Here is a 21,563-nt window from a genome sequence, read left to right as displayed (position 1 = left end):
TGGGCGGTGGTGGCACACACCTTGAATCCCAGCGCTCAGGAGGCAGAGTCAGGTGGATCTCTGTGAGTTCCAGGCCAGTCTGGTCCACAGAGCAAGATCCAAGATAGGCACCAAAACTACACAGAGAAATCATGTCTCAAAAATGTATAAATTTTAAAGCAAAATTTTTTATATATTCAGAAATCTCTGACTATTGTTCGAATTGATAGTTTGAAAATATTTCAAAGATTTGCAGTGGTACCAATTATGCCTAACATATTTTACATGTTAACTCTTTTAAACAAATAGGCTGTGCCAATATTACAATAACTTAATAATAAATTTTTTTTTAATTACCTAATAAAAAGTGCTGTGAACATTAGAAGTATAAATTTTAGAAAATTTCAAAGACTTCTCTTCTCTAGTGGAAATCAGGATAAGTACATGTGATTTAGGGTGTTTGGATCAGACCCCTCCCATTTCCACCCCACTGCAGCATCAGATCCAGGTACTTTCCTGAAGGTGAACATTTTAACTTTTTCTTTAGAAATCACTCAAGACGGATTACAACACAGAACATACTTCACTTACTCCCAAGATGAGTGACGAGCAGATCACTTACACAACTGTTAGATTCCATAAGTCTTCAGACTGGCAGAATCGAGAAAGGGCTGATGAGACCCAAGGGCCCAGAGAAGCTGGCCACAGAGGTAAGTGTTTTAAGTCTCTAAATTCACCTGTTTTATGCATTCTAACTTTTGACATTTGAAAACAATATCCTACTGACTTCTATAAACAATAGCCCTCCGTTTCAACTAGGCTTGGTAATGCACGGGGTGGGGGGGAATAAATGAATATGAGTGGGGGAGTAATCATGTAGAAAATTGTTTGAAAATAAGTTTAAAAATTAAGTAATCATTCTTAAAAAAGGGAAATAAAACTATAACTCTATTTTTAACAGTTAGCTGGTAACAGAGAAAGGATAAAGGAGATCAATAGACATCTATAAGTAAACAGTTCTTGAAAATTAATAGGTGAGAAGTGAATACATTTCATCAAATTTGAGAAACTGTTAGGAGGTTTTTATTCTTTATTGTATTCAAGAAGAATTCTGAAACCTTTAAAAGTAAGAAACTAGCATCTGAAGAAACACCAAATATTCTAGAGAAAGGAAATCTTAAAGAAATGTAAAGTATGCATTAGAAACAATTCTTTCCCTTTAACAGAAGGTGTTTTAATCATCTTAAATATTCCCAATATCTAATGCAAAGACGCAGAAAAAGTAGTTCATCAGATGAGGAAGTCTCCAGTGAGGAGAAGCTGCAGAGGAAGAGAGGGGATGAGAGAGGGCCGTGGGGATAGGGATGACTAACACACATTATGCATTTGAGAAATGTCAAAGTAATTAATTTATTTATAAAAAAGTGGAAATCTCACTCTTCTGTTCTCTTTTTCTGCTTACTCTGCATGAACTGCAACAACTGAACTCCAAGCTGAGAACTTAAGCTTCTTTGGCAGATTGATAATCAGAGGATTGGCTTTCAGATTCCCAACACCTCAGACACACAAAGATGTTTAGGGTTGTCTAGAAAATAATGGAATTTATGGAAAGAAAGTGTTGACTTCTGGCTCCAGAAAGGATGGACCTGTATACAGGTCAGCTCCACAACAACTATGGTCCCTACAGTTCTCAAGGACATCCATTCCTCCCTTCTTTCCTCCTCATCCTCATTTATGCTCCCTTGGTGAACTGCACACTCCAGGTTGGGATCATCTACCTGGGCTGTGTCTGGGACTCCAGTGATTTCTGAAAGATGCACTTTTGATCCTGTAGAACTGGGTGAAAGGGCAGGTGCCTGTTATCTAGCTACTCTAGACTGAAGTAAGAGGATTGATAACATAAGACCAAAGTTAGAAGAAATTTGAAATCCTGTGAAACTTCACACATGTAGGATTCCTATGGTGGGTGCATTTTAGGTAAATGTGCTACAAATTTTGAAAGCACATGTTCAGTCAGCTAGTACTGTTAGAAACCAATATCCCCTCATTTCCATGCTACACAAAATTATAACCAGTACTGGGACGTGCTTTTATAGTGATTATTTTCTTGATTTTTGTTTGTTTGTTTGTTTGTTTGTTTGTTTTGATTAAGAGTGTTCAGTTCCTTGGCACCTCATTGCAATACCTCTGGGAATCCTTTGTTCCATTCTGCTGGTGACAGTTGCAGTGTTGGTGACACACAGTGAGTAACTGGTATACATCTCCTTTGCCTTTATGCCTAAGTAATAACTTCAGAAACTAATTATGCAGTTAACATTCTCTGTCCATTGTTCTGCCAGATAGCTCTGGACTTTGTTTTTGTTTGTTTTGTTTTGTTTTTGGGGGCTGACACACTGTAGTCTCATACATACCTATTCTATTAACTCTGGGGCTGTTGGAAACTGCCTTTTACTGTCTCATTATTGGTATTGTTCCTTTTGAGGACTTGGTGGTTGTCTGCTTTCTGAGCTTAGGTGATTGTGAATTGAATGTAAAATTTCTGTGAGAAACAGCTGTGCAAAAAAAGAGATGATGTTCTTTTCATTTTCCTCGGTGTATATTAAGGAAATGGATAAGTGAAAAGTCTTCATCTGTACAAAGACACTAAAGCTTAAGCTTTATTGGATTCCATCACAATGTTTAGAGAAAATCACTCTCAGGCTGTGCAAAGACATGGCAATGTATCCATATATTTGATTTCCCTCTGGTCCCATGAGAATTGTGCCATTTCTTAATATTTCTGGGTTCACATTTTCATGCTGTGTTAAATATTCACTGAATATTTTACTTAGGTATTTATTTGAAAATTTTTTGCTGTGAAAAACTAAATAATTAGAAGGTGTGGTACATCCACATAATTTTATTCAGCTGTATTGTTTGCTTTACATTAATGTTACCCTGATAGAAATTTATGTTTACTTTCATATAGTGAGTTAATTGAGGTGTTACTTTTTAAATGTCCAAGTACCAGTTCCAGTAATAATATGTGTTGGTTGTCAATATGGGCTTTCTCTGTTATCTTAAATTTCAATATTTACTCCTTATAAACATTTTTTTAGTGTTATAACTGCTACTAATTTTAGTATTTCAGTATAGTCAAGACAAACATGAATTGCAGAATACTCTAAATAATACCCATCAAGAGAACAGCATCATGCAAAAGGACATGTACTTTAAAGAAGTGTTGAAAAATAAGTCTATAGATTATGCTGCCTTCAAACAGGATCTGGATGCACTCAACAGAACACTGAACAGATGCTACCAGGAAACTAAAGTTGTTTTAGATTGCAAACAGCACAGAGGTAAGGAGAGGATCTTGAATAAAGAATTGCTTATTCTCTGATGTTTCCTCCCCAGAAGGTTTGAAGTCCAATTAGTAGCTTACAATGCTGGTGATCTGTGGATTAATAGCTTGAACATTCCTTATCTCATTGTGGGGGCTGGAACCCCAGATATCCCTGCTTAAATTCAGAGAATCTTCTCTCTCTCTCTCTCTCTCTCTCTCTCTCTCTCTCTCTCTCTCTCTCTCTCTCTTGGCTTTTTCAAGACAGGGTTTCTCTGTAGCTTTTGTGCCTTTTCCTGGAACTCACTTGGTAGTCCAGGCTGGCCTTGAACTCACAGAGATCTGCCTGGCTCTGCCTCCTGAGAGCTGGGATTAAAGGTGTGCGCAGCCGCTGCTGCCACTGCCACCACCACCACCTCCACCACCACCACCACCACCACCACCACCACCACCACCACCACCACCAGGTGAATTCAGAGAATCTTAGCGTCTAGAACTCAGTGGCTGTTCTGGCTTCTACTGCTGCAAGGGGATGTAATTGTGCAAATTTGAGTCTCCAACTCTGATGCTGACAGAACATGGAAACTTCCATTAAGAGTGTATTTACCAAATTCTTAGCCTGAAATGGACTTAGAGCATGTATATGAATGCAGTCATAAAAATAATTGTGTGTGTTTCCCTTCTGCCTTGGTATGAGAGAGTTGACTTGTTTGTGACCATGGTGAAGCTCCCTGCAGCATATTTTGGAACTTCAAAATGGTGTCCACACTTGTGCGACTGTCAGTGACACCGTGAATGAGGTCACAGAGATGAAAATATCAAGCATTGCAAGGAACGTTTCTTACCTTGTATTGTGACTGGTTAACTTTAATTGACACAGTTTATCATTCATTATTAAATATTATTTTCAGAATTAAGAGTTTACAAAGAGCTTTTGCATATGATGTCACTATACCATGGTAGGGGTTAAAAATCATTGTTATGCAAGGAATAGTAATCTTTCAAACTGCTACATTATAAAATATGATAGGAAAAAAGTGCCAAAATTTTTTGAAATATTTCAGACCCATGAAAAATATTATGTCTCATTTTAAAAAATAACTTTTTCATCTGTAAATGGTAGTTGTAGTCCCTGTCCTTAGGAGGCTGAGACAGGAAGATTATAAATTTAATTACAATCTGGACAGCTCACCGAATTCCAGGCTAGCCTGAGCTACACAATGATACCTCTTCACAGGAAAACAAAGGTTGTAGATAAAGTTTAATAATAGAGCATGGCCATCCTCAGTCCCTCACTAAACAAAATAATCATGTTGAGGTATTATTGCTATGCAAATCGCACACATTTTAATGTATTCAATTGGACATGTTTGGGTATGTGGGCACATCACTGAAGGCATCAACGTAATCAGGAGAGTAGACCAACACCTTCAAGAGCTCTCTCATGTGTCTCTTACTGCTCTTAATGTAAGAGCATCTAACACAGACCACAGCACAACCTTAAGTGCACAGCATGTGAGGATGAACTTGGAAACTGCATTACTGCAGGTCTAGAATTCAGTCATCCTTGTAACTGCCTCTGAGCAGCAAGTGTTTGTTCTCCACACTCCAGCTCTCACAAGCCTCTGCTTCTTAGAGTTGGGCTATGTTAAAAACCTCATCTTAGTTGAACCATGAAGTGTGGTCCTGGGCCTGACTTTTTCACTTTGCACACCATCCTCCAGTTCATTCATGTTTGTCATTTGGTTGAGCATCTCTCTTTTAAGGTGTTTAGGTGTGAGACATGGTTTCAATCTGCAGCCCAGGCTGTATTAGAATCTACTTTATAGCCAAGGCTGGCATGGAAGTCACTACTTAGCCTGGGCTAGCCCTCAAAGTGGGGGTGATCCTCCTGTCTCACTCTGTGTAGTGCTCAGGTTATAGGCAATAAGTCTTCATGCCCAGCCCAATTTATAGGATAAATAGTATTCCTTTGTGTGCATGTGCCACATTTTTTTCTACTGATTTATCCACAATGGACACATCAGTTGTTTCTTTATATCTGCTGCTATAAAAAAAACACCCCATACAGCATGGGTATAAAGGGATCTCTTACTATTGTGGAATTTAAATTTCTTAGAGCTCTGTAATTTTACTTAGTTATTGATGTTTAATTAAAACAGTATTATAATAACAGAATATTAGAAAATAAGATTTTCATCATCTACCTTCTCTGTTATAGGCAAATGTGTTGAAGGACACTGGTTCTGCTGTGGCATAAAATGTTATCATTTCATCATGGAAAAAAAACACAGGGATGGATGTGCACAGACCTGCTTGGACTGCAGTCTATAGATGATGATGATGAACTGGTACTATAATGCTTAACATGTCCATTTCTTCTTTTAGACTCTGTCTCTAACGCTTAGATAGTGAGATACTGTGTCCAGGCAGGTTTATTGAAAGAGAGACCTCTAAGTGTTGTACATGGTTTGCCTGTAATGTGAGAAAAAAACTTTGCAGTAAGAGTATCCCAGGCTACTCCTTCCTGCTCCTGGCTTATTGTCAGGACACAGCATCTGTTATGAAACAGCCATGTCTTTGTAATCTTCTTTCTTAGGAGTCTGCAAGAGAGTCCCTCAGAGAAGCATGTTTTCCCAAAATAAGTTTAAACCTTTGGTACAGTACAGCCTGTGAGTGACAGATATGTATCTCCATAGAGTGCCAACTACACCCAGTGACATCTTGGTCTAGGTCTCCTCTTTGGAACCCAGATGTCAGACTGCCTGAGATGAGTAATTGGATGACAACATAGACAGTAACTGACCTCTGGGGCAATTTGCAAAATGGAAATTATATGAGAACTGTGAAATTAAGTAGTTTTACCAGGTAGCTCTAATGTGATTGTCAGTGAAACTCTCCATAATCTTTACTTCATACTATTTTTTTTATTATTTTAAAAGATGTTTATTTTCAGAAATGAGTAATTAAAAGAAAAAAGATGCCAAGATGCAGACATTTTCTATTTAAATTATTCCTAACAAAATCTCTTCCAATAAGAAGACAATATTTTTCAAGAGAAATGCTTTCAGGATCAGCTTGAAGACTTTGTCATTTAGAACATTTTACAAAATGGGTCCAACAATTTAATACATATATAAAAATTACAACAAAATAATTTTCAATGTCAAATAATTATGTAATTTGCCATTTGATATACTAATCATAATTAAATTTATAATTAAATTTAAGCCCATATATTAAGATATGTTCAAAAATTTAATTAGATATCATACCACTTGCATGTCACATGTAAGACACTAAATTTTTCCAAATATCTGCCACTTTCCTCCTCAATTTCTGTCACTTCCAAGTATAAACTTCAGAACGGCTTCCTCTCTGGAGCATGAAGCTTAATGCTCAGTTTTCATGCATGACTTTTCATCTTAATGAATTTGCTATGAAGATAGAACATTTCCCACATGCCTCTGTAGTCTTTGGGAGTGAACATTTGAATAATTTCATAGAGTGTTAGAAATTACCTTATGAGCCATGAATGCAGTACACTTGTTTTTTAGGAATCATAAGCCATAATATTGTGAATTCAGGGTCAACCTTGGTTTAATGAGACTTGGTCTAAAAACATACATCATTTCATGAACCTAGTATCCCTAGACACATGAAGTTTTCATTTTAAATAACTAACATTGGTTTTGACATAAATGAGCTACTAGTGGGAACTTTAAAAATTAGCTTGGAGGGAAGAAAGCACTGAAGGACAGGACAGCAGAGAACTGATATTAGAATAGCTGGGACCTGTTATGTTGTTCTTTTTTCACCAGCCAGAGGGAAATTTTATCATCAGATGAGTTTTTTCCTTACAGAAATTCCTTCAGCTCCAAATTAAGCCGAACAATTACTGGATTGGATTATCGTATGACACAAGAAGAAGCAAATGGCAATGGATTGACAATAGCCCATTTAAACTGTGAGTTTCCTGAGCCCTCACACTCTAATTTGATGCAGAATTGGAAGGATTGTGTGCAAAGACTTTCCTCTCATTTCACACTGCTTTTCTCTTTGTCAGGGGAGCTCACAGCTAAGGATAATAAGCATAAGGCAGTGTCTGAGCAAGCATTAGACAGGGAAGAAGAACAGTCTAGAAGCTGACTGGTAGTGATGTGATAATGAACATATCTAAGGATTGTGTGTTCTAAGATGCAGAGAACACAAGCAAATCAACAACTTAAGATCTCTTGAAAGTGACTAGATCATCCTGATAGATACTATGAGTATGAATATTTGAAACATTCACTTCATTTTTTCGGTAGTTAGTTTATATAAATTGCTTCCTATGTATAAATATAAGAACATTTTTTGCATATCTATATATCTATATGTATATATGTACATCTACCTTTCATTTCAAGATGTCATATTGTAGACTCCAAGTTTTACGTCAATTTATAATCTGGTAGAAAACTATTCATTGATTATGTTTATTAAGAATATTTCTTTTTCTTGAATATATCTTATATACATAAAATAAGATATGGTCATATACTTCCCTAACCCTCCAAGCTTCCTCTGCTTCTATTTTAACATGTGCCTTTTTAACTCCTGTTTTCTTCATTGATGCTGTCCCTAGGTACATGGTAGGGCATCCACTGGAGCAAGGATACATACTGGTGGCCACACACCCCCCCAAAAGAGTGACCCCTTTATGATTGATCACATAGTCTCTTCTCCTAAGCACTTTAACCAGTTCTGCTTCTCTGCACTGCCCACTGCCCACTGCAAAAAGAAACATTTCTGATGGAGGTTGACAGTAGCCCAGGTCCAGGCCATAAACATAAATATTAAAAATGAAATTTGGGGTTGGGGATTTAGCTCAGTGGTAGAGTGCTTGCCTAGCAAGCATAAAGCCCTGGGTTTGATCCTCAGCTTACAAAAAATAAATGAAATTTGACCATGTGACCACTTAGCAAAATGACAGTAAGAGGTTTCATACTAGAGCCCATGACCTCTCCAATCATGGGCTTTTGATTTGGATTACAATATCAAACATGACATTTTGTCTGGCAGGTCAGTACTGTTGCATGCAGGGTCCAGTGCTGGGTAAGACCACTCAAATCTTTTCTCCCTTTGGAAGTTAGAATGTAATTGGCCCACATAATCTCATAGGGAGTGGCATTATTAGTAGGTGTGGCTTTGTTGGAGTGGGTGGGGTCTTATTGGAGGAAATGTGTCAATGTGGGAGTGGGCTTTGAGCTTTCCTATGCTCTGGAGACCACTGAGTGTGTCAGCAGACTCCCTATAGCCTGCATATCAAGAGGAAGCCAGCACCAAGTCTGTCTGCACACTGCCATGCTCCCCACCATGGACTGAAGCTCTGAAACTGTAAGGGAGACACCCCAGTTAGATTTTTTCTTTATAAGAGTTGCCAAATCATAGTGTCTTTTCACAGCAATAAAAACCCTAGTTAAGGCACTCCCCTAGTAACCTGCAAAAGAGCTTTGGACCCATTGAGAGATAGCCTAAGGGAAGATATTTCCTGATTGGTTTGAGATGGTTTTTATATGTCCTGACACCAAATGTGTGATATCTTCAGAAATAGGTTGTTTCCATGTAGTTATGGAGGATAACCAAGGGCACAGCAGCAGCCTGGTTGTTTGGAGGCAACTATGGTCTCCCTGACGTGATTCCTTGGGAGGTATCCCTTGACTTGCACTTTGATTTTCACTTAATAACTCATATTTTCTGTGGATCTAACTCATTTTAAATTATATTTTGATATGTTTAAATTATGTTTCCATAGAATATATTTTGATCAGGTTTTTATCTCCCCCTTAATACCATATTCCTCCCCACCTCCCTTCCTATGCACTCAATTTTGTATTATTTCTCTCTCCCCAAAACAAAAACAAAAACAAAATAAATAAATAAAATCAAACTAAAAAAAAAACAAAATCCAGGCAAGATAAAATATTGCCTAAAACAAACAAAAAAGCAACACACAAAAGTCCTCAAACCACACACACACACACACACACACACACACACACACACACACACAAAGGAGTCTGCTTTTTGTTGGTCAGCTAATGGGAATCCATAAGGTCTTTTATACATCCTTAGTTTTGGTTGATCCATCTTTTATTCTCTCCTGTCCATTATTTTCCAATACTCATCTAATTTAATCCTTTAATCCTCAGAACCCCTTCTCTGCCTTCATATCACATATTCATCATTTTTCCTGATTATTGATTTTTTTAGAAATACAAATTAAAAAATATCCCCTGATAATTATGTGTTTGTCATTTAATATCTTTGTTAGCTAGTTACATTTCAAGTTCCCTCTTATAGATATCAATCGTACTTATTTTACATGTTTTAGTTGGTAATCCTATTGTCTGTACTTCTGTGGGTTTAACGTACTGTTTCTGCTGGATTTTTTCATTAAGGAATTATATTTGTGGTATTCAGTGAATTTCTTCTTCAGCTGGTACAGAAACTACCAGAGGCATCAACAGTGGTAACTTTCTCAGGAACCTTCCATTCAGTGCCTGAGAACATGGCAGGTCTGCCTCACTTCTGTTTAAACGTGGTCCTCCCAGTGTGGACAGTTAGGTTCCAAATCTGCAGAAAAATAACTTCCTCTTTAGTCCAAGGGATCCCTCAAGGAGGCTGTCACAGAGGTGGCTGGACTGTCACAGAGGTGGCCAGAGGACAGAAGACCTTACATGATGTATTAATATGTACAAATCATCCAGATTATCACTATTGTTATCAATTTTGTTTTGTCCATAGTAAGTATCATTTCACACAGGCTAGCTCTGCTCCTTTGCATCTACCTCCCAAGCACTAGAACTGTTGCTGTTTGACACTTTGAAAGGCCACAGAGTTAACGAATTTGTTTGTATCCTACAGCACCATACAGAGTGAAATGAGAATGTGGTAACATTCAGAGTGAGGTTCTATAGGCTGAAGGGATGTCTGCGTCCAGATTAAGTGGTCTTTGTAGACCTTGACTATGTTACAGAACTATTCCCTGATTATGGTGTGATTACTGGGCCTAAACATGTGGCTTTTGTAAGGAAAACCAGTGGTCTGAAGGTTTCTGTGGCCACCACATGTGTTTTCTCCAGTGGGAAGATGCAGAAGCTTGTACACCTGCTTACAATGTCAGCTTCTAATGAACCTAGTGAGAAATTGTGAGGTTGTGTTTCTTGATAGAAGTCCCGGAAGGCATCACCATGTAGGTAAAGTTAAGAACTAATGATGCAGAATATGTGCTCCATGTGTATCTTGTTAATAGTTAGTGTCTGCTATGTGTAGCATGAATCTTAAAGATTCTTGTTAATAAAAATCAAACCTGACCCGGGTATTGGGGTGAATGCTGGAAGATCCAGAGACATAAAACAAGCCACAGCTTCCTCACCTTGATAGTTCCTCAGCTGATCCTGTTTCCTGAGGCTGGAAGCCTCTGAGTCTTCATCCAGAATGGGTCTCAGCTGAACTGCTGCTAGAAACCTGAAGCTTAACCAGCTAAAATCTTCTAGTTTCTGGTCTTCACGCCTTTATATCTTTCTACTTTCTGCCATCACTCCCTGGGATTAAAGGCATGTGTCACCACACCTGGCTGCTTCCAATGTGGCCTTGAACTCACAGAGATCCAGAGGGATTTCTGTCTCTGGAATGTAGGATTAAAGTTGTGAGTGCCACCTCCTAACCTCTATGTTTAATATTGTTGCTTTTCTCTTCTCTGTCCTCAGATAAGTTTATTAGGGTGCACAATATTTTGGGGAACAAAATTTCCTCTTTGCCCATGTTCAACACACATGCTTTACTGATTGTACCATAATCATATCTTATGGCTGACTAACGTGTATACTGATTCCTACTGTACCTTACCTGTTCTTTATATAATACATGGGCCACTTAGTTTCATTTATCTTCCTTTTCTGTTCCTATTGTAAATCTAAATCCTCTGTTTCCACCTGGCTTAAATCCAATGTTAAATGAAAGTGTAGTCTTGGCTGTCCGGGAACTTGGTCTGTAGACCGGTCTGGCCTCAAACTCACAGAGATCTGCCTGCCTTTGCCTCCCAAATGCTGGGATTAAAGGCATGTGCCCTACTGCCCAGCACTGTGTTTTAGTTTTTATTTTACATTTTGAATTATCTTTTCACAGGAAGGTAGTTGTGGGTTTAGAATTCTTTGTCCATCAGAGATGGCAGTTGTGTTGCACACACAGAGAACTCAGTCAATCACCATGTTTCAGAAAAGTTCTAATAGCTCTGAGGAAAGGTGAAGAAAGAGAAAAATCAACCAAAACAACAGTCATAAACCCTATTCTGTGACTATTCTATAAATATCCCTTTCTCCTTAAAACACAGGTGTATAAGACCGTCTCTTGTGTGCCACATGCATTTATTTCTTCTTTTTAAACTGTCTTTATTGTAAAAAGTATCAGAGGAAAACAATCTTAGTGTAAAATTGTTCCATGGAAATACTGAAAATTATTTTAACTTGTTCACAAAAAAACAGTGTGAAGTAGATAAGAACTTGAGCTGTGATTAAAAGACAATTTTGTGATCAAGAGACATGTCACAGCACAAATGTAGTTAGAGGAGCATTGAAAGAGTCATTTCTCTCCTATTGTGTGGGATCTGAAGTCTGAACTCTGGTTGCCTGGTCTGATGCCAATGGCCACCACTCACTGAGCCATGTCATTGGCCCAAGACTAATTGTATGCATTTAGAGAAAATAGAAATCTTTTACTGATATACTTATGATTAATTCCATGTTGTGTACATTTTGGTCAATCTTGTTTTAAAAACTTTGGCCTAAATCAAAATAAGATTTGAAGTTAATTAATTTGCCATTTTATTTTTCACTTAATAGTGATTTAACAGTAATGGGATCACCACATAAGACAGGAGGCAGTGCATTTTTCAGTTCAACACGTGTAGATAATGATGACTGTGTTAGAACTCACTGTTGTATCTGCAAAAAGAAAGAGGATAAATTATCTAATTCAGTGTGCAGTGCATAGGAAAGTTAAAAATGGAATGTAATCATCTTTGTTGGTTTCCTGTGGTGATTTGTAACTACTTAATGACCAAATGTTTTAACCACAGGTCAAACTCTGTTGTGCAAAATAGGGTGATGAGCTGAAAAGGGAAGAAACATTCTTCTGAAAACTGAATTAACAGAAAATTAGCCATTTTCTTTCCTTGTACATCACAGCAGCTTGTGTCTGTAGAATGGATGCCTCTGGTCCTGGGCCCTAAGGAATAATTCTCTCTTTTTTTTCCTTAGTGACACACAGAACTTAATACAGAACTCTAACAAATAGCACACATGTTTCCTCATCACAAGAAGAAACCATTTCAATATTCATGATACTTTTTTTTTCTTGGTTCCCTCAGCTCAATTACTGGATCCTCCTTCATTTATTAATTTTATTATTTTTCTATTAAGAAATTTTCTATTTATTTTACATATCAACCACAGATTCCTCTGTCCTCCATCTCTCACCCCCCCAGACTCCTTCCCCAACTCACCTCCATTTCCAACTCCTCCAATGCAAGGTCTCCCATTGGAAGTCAGCAGAGCCTGGTACATTCAGTTGAGGCAGGTCCAAGCACCTCCTCCTTGCACCAAGGCTTTGAAAAGTCTCTCATAAGAGGCACTGTGTTCCAAAAAGCTGACTCATGCGCTAGGGACAGGTCCCGGTCCCACTGCCTGGGGGCCCCCTATATAGTTCAAGCTAAACATCTGTCTTACCTATGTAGAGGGCCTAGTCCAGTGCCATTAGGGCTCCTCAGTTCATGTGTGTCCACTAATTTGGCTAGTATTCTCTGTACTTTTTTCAAAAATTGTCTCAATATCTCTTACTCACAGCAATCCTCCTCTCTCTGGTCTATTAGACTCCTGGAGCTCTGCCTGGGACTCTGCCGTGGATCTCTACATCTATTTCCATCAGTCACTGGATGAGAGTTCTATGATGTCAGTTAGGGTATTCAGATCATCCAATCACCAGAGTAGGTCAGCTCAGGCACCCTCTCTACCATTGCCAGTAGTCTATGGTGGAGTCATCTTTGTGGATTCTTAGGGACATCCCTAGCACCCTGTTTCTCCCTAGTCTCCCTGGAACTGTGTGTTGCAATCTGGTTTTCTTTTGTTTTACATCTAGTATCCACTTATGAGTAAGTTCATACTGTTTGTCCTTCTGAGTCTGGGTTACCTCACTCAGGATGATTTTTTCTAGTTTCTTCCATTTGCCTGCAAACCTCATGATGTCATTGTTTTTCTCTGCTGAGTAGTACTCCATAGAGTATGTGCACCACATTTTCTTTATCCATTCTTCAGTTGAGGGACATCTAGGTTGTTTCCAGGTTCTGGCTATTACAAATAGTGCTGCTACATACATAGTTGATTGTGTGTCCTTGTGATATTATTGAGTATTCCTTGAGTATATGCCCAAGAGTGATATAGCTGAGTCTTAAGGAAGATTGATTCCCAATTTTCTGAGAAACTGATTTCCAAAGTGGCTGTACAAGTTTGCATTCCCACCAACAGTGTAGGAGTGTTCCCCTTGCTCCACATCCTCTCCAACATAAGCTATCTTCAGTGTTTCTGATCTAAGCCATTTTGAGAGGTATAAGATGGTATCAATATCTATGGCTTTGATAGCACAACTGAGAACTATGAGGCTGTTGTGGGTTTCTGTTTGTTTGTTAGTTGGTTATTTACTGTTTGACACTTTTTATATGGAGAAGAATTTATCATCTTTAGAGTGCATTTATTTGATGCAAAAAAATAATTTCAGACTTAGTGAATAGTTTCCAGACTAGTTTAAGACACTCATACAACCTTCCACAATCCATATGTCCATATGTATTCTCATTCTCTCTTTCTTTGATCCATTTGATGATGAGTTGAAACTCTGTAAATACAGTAATATTCATTGAGGCAGGATGTATATGAATGTTCAAGACTTATAATCATTTTTCTTTTCTTTTTATTAAGAAATTTTCTATTCATTTTAAAAACCAACCAGAGATCCCCTTCCTTCCCTCATCCCACCACAAGTTTTTCCCCCATCCCAACCCCCATTCCCATCTCCTCCAAGACAAGGCCTGCCATGGGGAGTCAGCAGATTCTGATACACTCAGTTGAGGTAGGTCCAAGCCCCTCTCTCTGGACCAGGCTGTTGTAAGGTGTCCTACCATAGGCAGTGGGCTCCAAAAACACCCACTCATGCCCTAGGGATGGATCCTGATCCCACTGCCAGGGGCCTCTTAAGCAGAACAACTTACATAACTGTCTTACCTATGCAGAGGGCCTAGTCCCATAGAGGCTTCACAACTATTGGTCCACAGCTCATGACAGTTCCTACTAGTTTGATTTGGTTAAGACTTATAATCTCATAGGTAAATGATTTTGAGGGTAGCTTTAGTCTACATAGTATGTTTGAGGTCATTGTCTGCTACAGAGTAAGAGTCTGTCTCAATAATAATAATAATAATAATAATATTATTATTATTATTATTAATATAACAATAATAATAAGCCATCCATAAATATTTTGTAGGGACAAATTTTCTGGATCATGTCACTGTTGATATTTCTTTGTACTCAGGATCATGCAGTGCATTCACTTGTGATGTCCTTTAGTTCTGAAACAGTTTGACTCATAATTGTTTTCTTTCTTCCTTCCTTTCTTCTTTCCTTCCTTCTTCCTAAATTTCTTCCTTTCTTTGTTACTTTCTTTGTTACTTTCCTTCTCTCTTTCTTTCATTCTTTCTTTTGACAATTACATTAAAAAATCAAGTCTTGAAGTTAGAGTGTGCACGTAATAAAATGCACCCACTGTAAGTCATGAGAAATATGAGTTTTAGCAAATATGTATACCTTCGCAAGCATCATTCTGCAAATTAGTTTTATGTCAACTTGACACAAGCTAGATTCCTCTGAGAAAAGGGAACTTCAAGTGAGATAGTGCCTCAATAACAAATATCTGGCTGTAGGCAAACCTGTATGGCATTTTCTTAATTAGTGACTGATTTGGGAGGCCCTAGGCCATTGTAGTTTGATATCACCACTAGGCTGGTAGTCTTGGATAATATAAGAAAGTAGACTGAGCAAATTTGGGAAAGCAAGCCAGTAAGCTGCACTCCTTTGTGCATATGCATCTACCCTTGCCTGGGGTTCAGCCTCCAGCAGTGTAGGGCTTGAAAAAAATCCACTGAGTATGCAAAATATGACTTTTTTTTTCAATCTGAGGGAGTAAAGGGAAAAATATTCACACACTCCCTAGATAGTTTTCTTCTTCTGTGTTCTTTATTCTGTTTTCTCTATTCTGTATTCTATGATTTTATTTTTCCTCTCCAGCTTATATACCCCAATAAAATCTTCCAGGCAGTATAATGTGGTACTGTGAATGGACAACTTTCTCCTGCCTGCCTGTACCTAAATAAACAGTCAGAGGCTTAATATTAATTCCAAACTGTTTAGCCTATTGTTCAGGCCTATTTTTAACTAGCTCTTACAACTTAAATTAAACTATTTCTATTAATCTATATTTTGCCATGTGTCTCATGGCAAATAGTCAATATTTCATGTGTTCTAGTACATCTTGTTCTGCTGGTGGCTGGCTGGCATCTGCTTCAACTCTGCCTTCCTTTCTCACTGTATTCAACTTGTATTTCCAGCCTAGCTATCTTCTGCCTGGCTATAGGCCAAATCAGCTTAATATACCAACCAATGGGAACAACCTATATTCACAGCATACAGAAAGACATCCCACAGCATTTTTCCTTTTCTGCCTAATCAAAAGGAAGGTTTTAACTTTAATATAGGAAAATTTCACATAACAAAACAGTTATCAAGCAAGAATTACAGTAACAATATTTAGTCTATTTGTATTTGCCAAAATTTAAAAAGATACTCTTTGTTTTTTGACCCCTAAATTAGCTAAGTTTCCTTGGGAACTTTGGAGTGTTTTCTAGGGTTTTTCATCTCAAAGCTATTATTAAAACATCTTAATCTAACCTGAAGTTATTTTAAGGCTTTGTTTCAGCTATAATGCATCTATCTATATTAAGATTAAAAGACTTTAAGCTATTTTGGCTACTGGGACTCAATTGTTTTACTTAAGCTTAACCTTAGCCACAGTCTATATGGCTCCTCAATCAAAACTCATGTGTTTTAGCTTTGTGACATTTTATTGTTTTAATTCTTATCCTCTATAGCCCCTGCTTTATCAGAGGCAAGGGCAACACTTTATCCTACCTTTAACTATGTTAATTTTTCCACTAAAAAATAATAATCTCCATCATAATGCCTTACTATATTTATTAAAGACCTTCAATCATCAAATTCTATTCAAGCTAGCACTATTATTGTATAAAATCATTAATTCAGTTAAACAATACAGCTTAGGAGGATAACATCTCCATAGTAATCCTCAGGGAAAAAAAACCCAGTAGAATGGGATATTTCTAAGAGATGATCATACTGCATTAAGGGAAGTGGGGGTCTCCCCATGCCCATTCATACCATGCCAGATACCAGAGGAAGATTGCAACAAGCAAACATGTGAAGGCCCAGCATATGCAAAGACATTCTGTGGTCTGTGGCCTAGGGCCTTTTCTATCTGAAATTTACCCATCAAGGTTTTGTTTCCCAATGGCCAGTCCCCTGAAGTCAATTGCCATCTGCTGCTCTTCTGTCATCACCAATGGCATGCATCAGATTGTGCTCCTGCTCTGTTTGATTCTTCCATGATTTTCTCACTCTACATACATCTCTCTTCTACACATCTCTCTTCTACATATCTCCTACACACATCTTCATACAGATATTGCTTTATCTCTCTACACAGCTCTCTCTTCTTTGTACCTACTCATCTTCCTCTCCACACAGCCCTCTCTCATAGCTTTCTTTCACAGCTCTTCTACATAACAGCAGTTCTCTCAGGGAAAAGAAATTCTGAACAAATATATGAGCTACATTATGAGGGTCAGAGCCATTTGATAACATATAAGAATCATAGTTTCTTTCAGGCTAAGAGTGTCACATTGACCAGCCAGTCAGTGAGTAGCAATGCTTGGCTGGAAGCCAAGCTTCTCAGTGAGCAGGCAGGAGGCACACAGGCTGAGTGGTCAGCATTTCCCAACAGAAAGTGACACTGAAAATCAGGACTTAAACAATAAACAATTTGATGGCTGAACCTTGAGGTTTGTGTCATAAACTGAGGTTGGAAGTGTGTGCAGATAGTCAATTGCTGAGAGAATTATGTCTACTAAAGTTGCTTTGTTCTTGAAATTAGTTCAAAAAACAGACACTTGGGAATTTGTCCTTGTACCTATTTTGCAGGGGCAACTAGTCTATTTTGAGTTTGCTCTAAGGTCTAAAATAAGCCTGAAAAAAAGGTTGTCTTTGTAGCTGAGAATCCTATTACTTTCCTATGTCAGCCTGAGCTATGAAAAATGTCTTGGTATTATTTTTAGCCATCAAAATTATACAGCTTAATATCAGTTGTCTTCCTGAAAATCTACAGATATACCTGCACATAAGATTGAGATGTAATCATGAGATTAAATATACACATCACATGAGACTGCTCATTACAGTGCAGGTATTAGGGAGATACCACAGCTGTTTTTGCACATGTGAAATTACAGACAGAAGCAACAGTGTTCAGAGTTTGTTGCACCATTATCTTTGCTTGGACAGGGTTCGTCCATCAGAAAATTATTCATCTGGTATGTTGACAGTTGAACTATCAATTGCTATCTGTTGTATAATGCCATGGATCTTGGCATACACAGAGAAGTGATTGATTTTTTTTGTTACAAAGCACAACTATTACACAACTATACCATGATATTTCTCCATATATGAACATATGGTGTGTTTCTAAGTTTTGACAATTATGAGTTATTGCAATTATGAAAGCTATCATGCCAATTTGTGTACAAGTCACTGTGTAAGCATACATTTTTTCTTTTTAGTAAATATCAATTTTTAAACATTTAGTATCTTCTGTGTCATTTCTTCCTTTTACACATTAAACATACATAATTTCCTGACTGTACCCATGAGCATGTCTCTTGGCTATCTAATGTATATTCCATTCCTAATGTATCTAACCTTTCCTAACTGTGTCCCATAAGCCACTTGGTTTCATTTATTCATTCTAAATTCCTATGGTAAGCTTGAATACTCCATTTCTCTCCATCTTAAATCCAAGATTCAAAGAACATGATTTTTTTTTTTTTTGCTAAAAACTGATCCCTTTGAAGTCTCAGTTCCATATAGTGAGAATGGGTTTCATTCTCTTTGTCTTTCATTGTCTGAGTTTACTAGCCCACACTAGCTGCAAACTCCTTATGTATTGAAGTATACCTCGAATCCCTATGTCTTAAACTGTGATTCTCCTACCTTCATCTCCAAAATACTAGAACTATAATTGTGCCCAACTATGCCGGGCAGGATTTATAATTGAGGATCTCCATTTTTTAATTCATTCTTTAGACATCTTCCTCTGTATATTGGGGGAAACCAGCTACAAATCTTCTTTGACCATTTGAAATTTTTTTCCAACTTCTGCTAACACCTCAGCCTGAGCAGGAATCTGACTTCTGTCAGTTTTTACAGGATGATCTTAATTACTAATTATTTTTTTTTTGATTTCTGGTTTGTAACATAGGTCAGGTTGAACTGGAACTCACAGTCCTTTTGTTTTAGCTTATGTACTAATTTACTCTGTTTTCTAATTTTTTAATATGTTTTTATCTTGCATTTAATTTTTCTTTTTTACAGAAGGGTAGTTATGACTTCTAATGTACCACCCTGTTGATACCATAGTTGTGTTGCATACAGGGAATTCAGTAGATTACCATGTTTCAGAGGAGACCCATTAACTATGAGGTGGGGGAAGACAAAAGAGAAAATAGACCAAAATATTACTTACAAGCCTTCATCTGTGCCTGTATTCCAAATCTTCCCTCTCTCCTTAAAACATAAGCATATGAGACCTTGTTTTGTGTGCTACACATATTTTTTATTCCTAGCACATTTATTGACAAAATAAAAGTGGGAAAGAAGGTTTAGCATACAATAATTCCTTGGTAATATTAAAAATCAGTTTTACCTGCTGATCAAAAATTGCAAGTGTGGAATAAGATGGGGATTTTGACCAAGAGATCATTTCTTTTTAATGAGCTTAGAGGATAAAAACATTTTAGTGATGAACTTATGATTAATAGCTCCATATTCTGTATCTTTTGGCAAATAGAAATTTTAAAATCATGATATTTCAGTGAATGTTCAAAATTAAGTAGTTGCCTATTATTTTTGTACTTTAGTGACTTGAACACAGCGAAATTTGATCATAATACTGGAAGATGTGCATTTTTATCTAGAGCAAGACTAGATAATGATACCTGTGATCAACTCTGCCCCTGTATCTGTGAGAAGAGACTGGATAAATTCCCTGGTTCATACTGCAGCAAGATCTAAAGGCAAAATGGAATTTGCTGATCCTCATTTCATTCCTATAATAATTTGTGACTCCTTATGAACAAGTGTGTTGATCACAGGACTTGGTTCTCTGTGCAAACAGAGAGAAGAGCTGGAAGAGGTTGAAAATATTCTCTGAAATCTGACTTGGCAGAGCAGAGGCAATCTTTCTTCCCGGAAGACACAGAACACATCTGCTCTGGTGCATGGACACCCTTTTCGCCAAGCTCTGAAGAATCTGCTCTTTCTGTTTACTGAAACACCCATAGAACTAAATAAAGAACCCTAAAAAACAGCCTGACTATGTCATTATCAATAGGATAAATCATCTCAATTGAAAGCACAATAAAGAATTACAGTGAAGTTATAAACTTCAATTTCTTAGTTGTTAGTTGATTGCTGTTCTGTTTTGTGTGTTTTGTTTCATGTAGACATTTTCTTCATGGTTATAAACATTCCACTTGCCCATAAAATTTAATTTCAATTTTGGTGAACATTTGCAAGTATAGTTCAAGGAACTACTGAATACATTCTATCCAAAACATCAGTTTATCCCATCTTTCTTTAAACAATCATTGATAAGTTAAAACATTATAGAAATGGTGGTAATATTAGAAGTTGGCTCAGTGTAGTGGCTTACCCTTGTAATCTTAGCAATTAGAAGGTTAAGACAAGATTGCTGAAAAAAAACTAATACAGTGAGAGCCTGTGTCAAAGAACCAAACAAACCAAACAAAATTGAGGCCCAAAAGTTCCTAAATATTTTCCAGGAATATCACTTTATCTTAACAACTGTACCCAAATAATCAAACTTAGGGCATTTTGTATTGATATAGCAATTTGTTCCAATCTAGGATCTATGTACTCATCTACTGACTGAATAATGTCACTCTAGGTATCTTCTCCATTTCAGGTTCACATATATTCAGTGCTGATGTCATTGTATTGTTATTTAGTCTTAAATAGTTTTTTATGTGTTCTGGTGCTGGTAGTTTTTGTTTATTTGTTTGTTTTCTCCAAGACAGATTTTCTCTGTGTTAATCTGTCTGGCCCAGAATTCTCTCTGTACAGCAGGCTGACCTAGCACTCACAGATTTGCCTGCCTCTGCTACCTGAGTACTGGGAATATACATGCTAGCCTTTGCCACCCTAAATCTTGTTATATCTACAAGATTGACCTCTAACTCATGGAGATACACTTACTTTTGCCCCCCAGGTGCTGGGATCAAAGACATACAACACCATGTCCAGCTGAGAAATACGGACTTTAACGAGTACACTACTTATCCTCCATTAAATCCAAGCAGAACATTTCCAATCCTCTCAGAGTCCTTTCTTGCCCCATGCTGTCCTCTTACACTGTAAGTTGGTTCTATTCCCATTACAATTTTGTATCTGCTTTCTTTTAACATTAACCAACAACTTCTTCTTTTTAAAATAATATTTTCTAATCACATTCACTTCCCCTGGTTCAATTCCTTCCAGTTCACTCCCACCTCCCTACCTACTCAACTCTATTTTTTTTAATCTTTTTCTTTTTTAAAATCCATTGAATCCAGTTGTGCTGTTCATCTACCTTTGGATATTGGCCCTGGAGTTGGTTCACTGAAAATATTAATAAAATTGACAAACCTTTGGCTAAATTAACTAAAATATACTGATAGGATTGAAATCAATAAAGTCAGAGTTGAAAAGGGAGACATGATGGACACTGAGAAAATTTAGGGAATCATAAGGATATGCCTTAA

General features: G+C 37.4%; 1 pseudogene; it reads left to right on the top strand.

Moving 5' to 3' along the window:
• Positions 1-577: 577 nt before the first annotated feature.
• Positions 578-19,815, top strand: LOC118580303 (annotated as a pseudogene).
• Positions 19,816-21,563: the final 1,748 nt, after the last annotated feature.

Source organism: Onychomys torridus, chromosome 3 (assembly GCF_903995425.1).
Source record: "Onychomys torridus chromosome 3, mOncTor1.1, whole genome shotgun sequence".
Classification (NCBI taxonomy): Eukaryota; Metazoa; Chordata; class Mammalia; order Rodentia; family Cricetidae; genus Onychomys; species Onychomys torridus.
The sequence above is the reverse complement of the archived record's forward strand: the minus strand, read 5'-3'. Positions and strand labels throughout refer to the sequence as shown.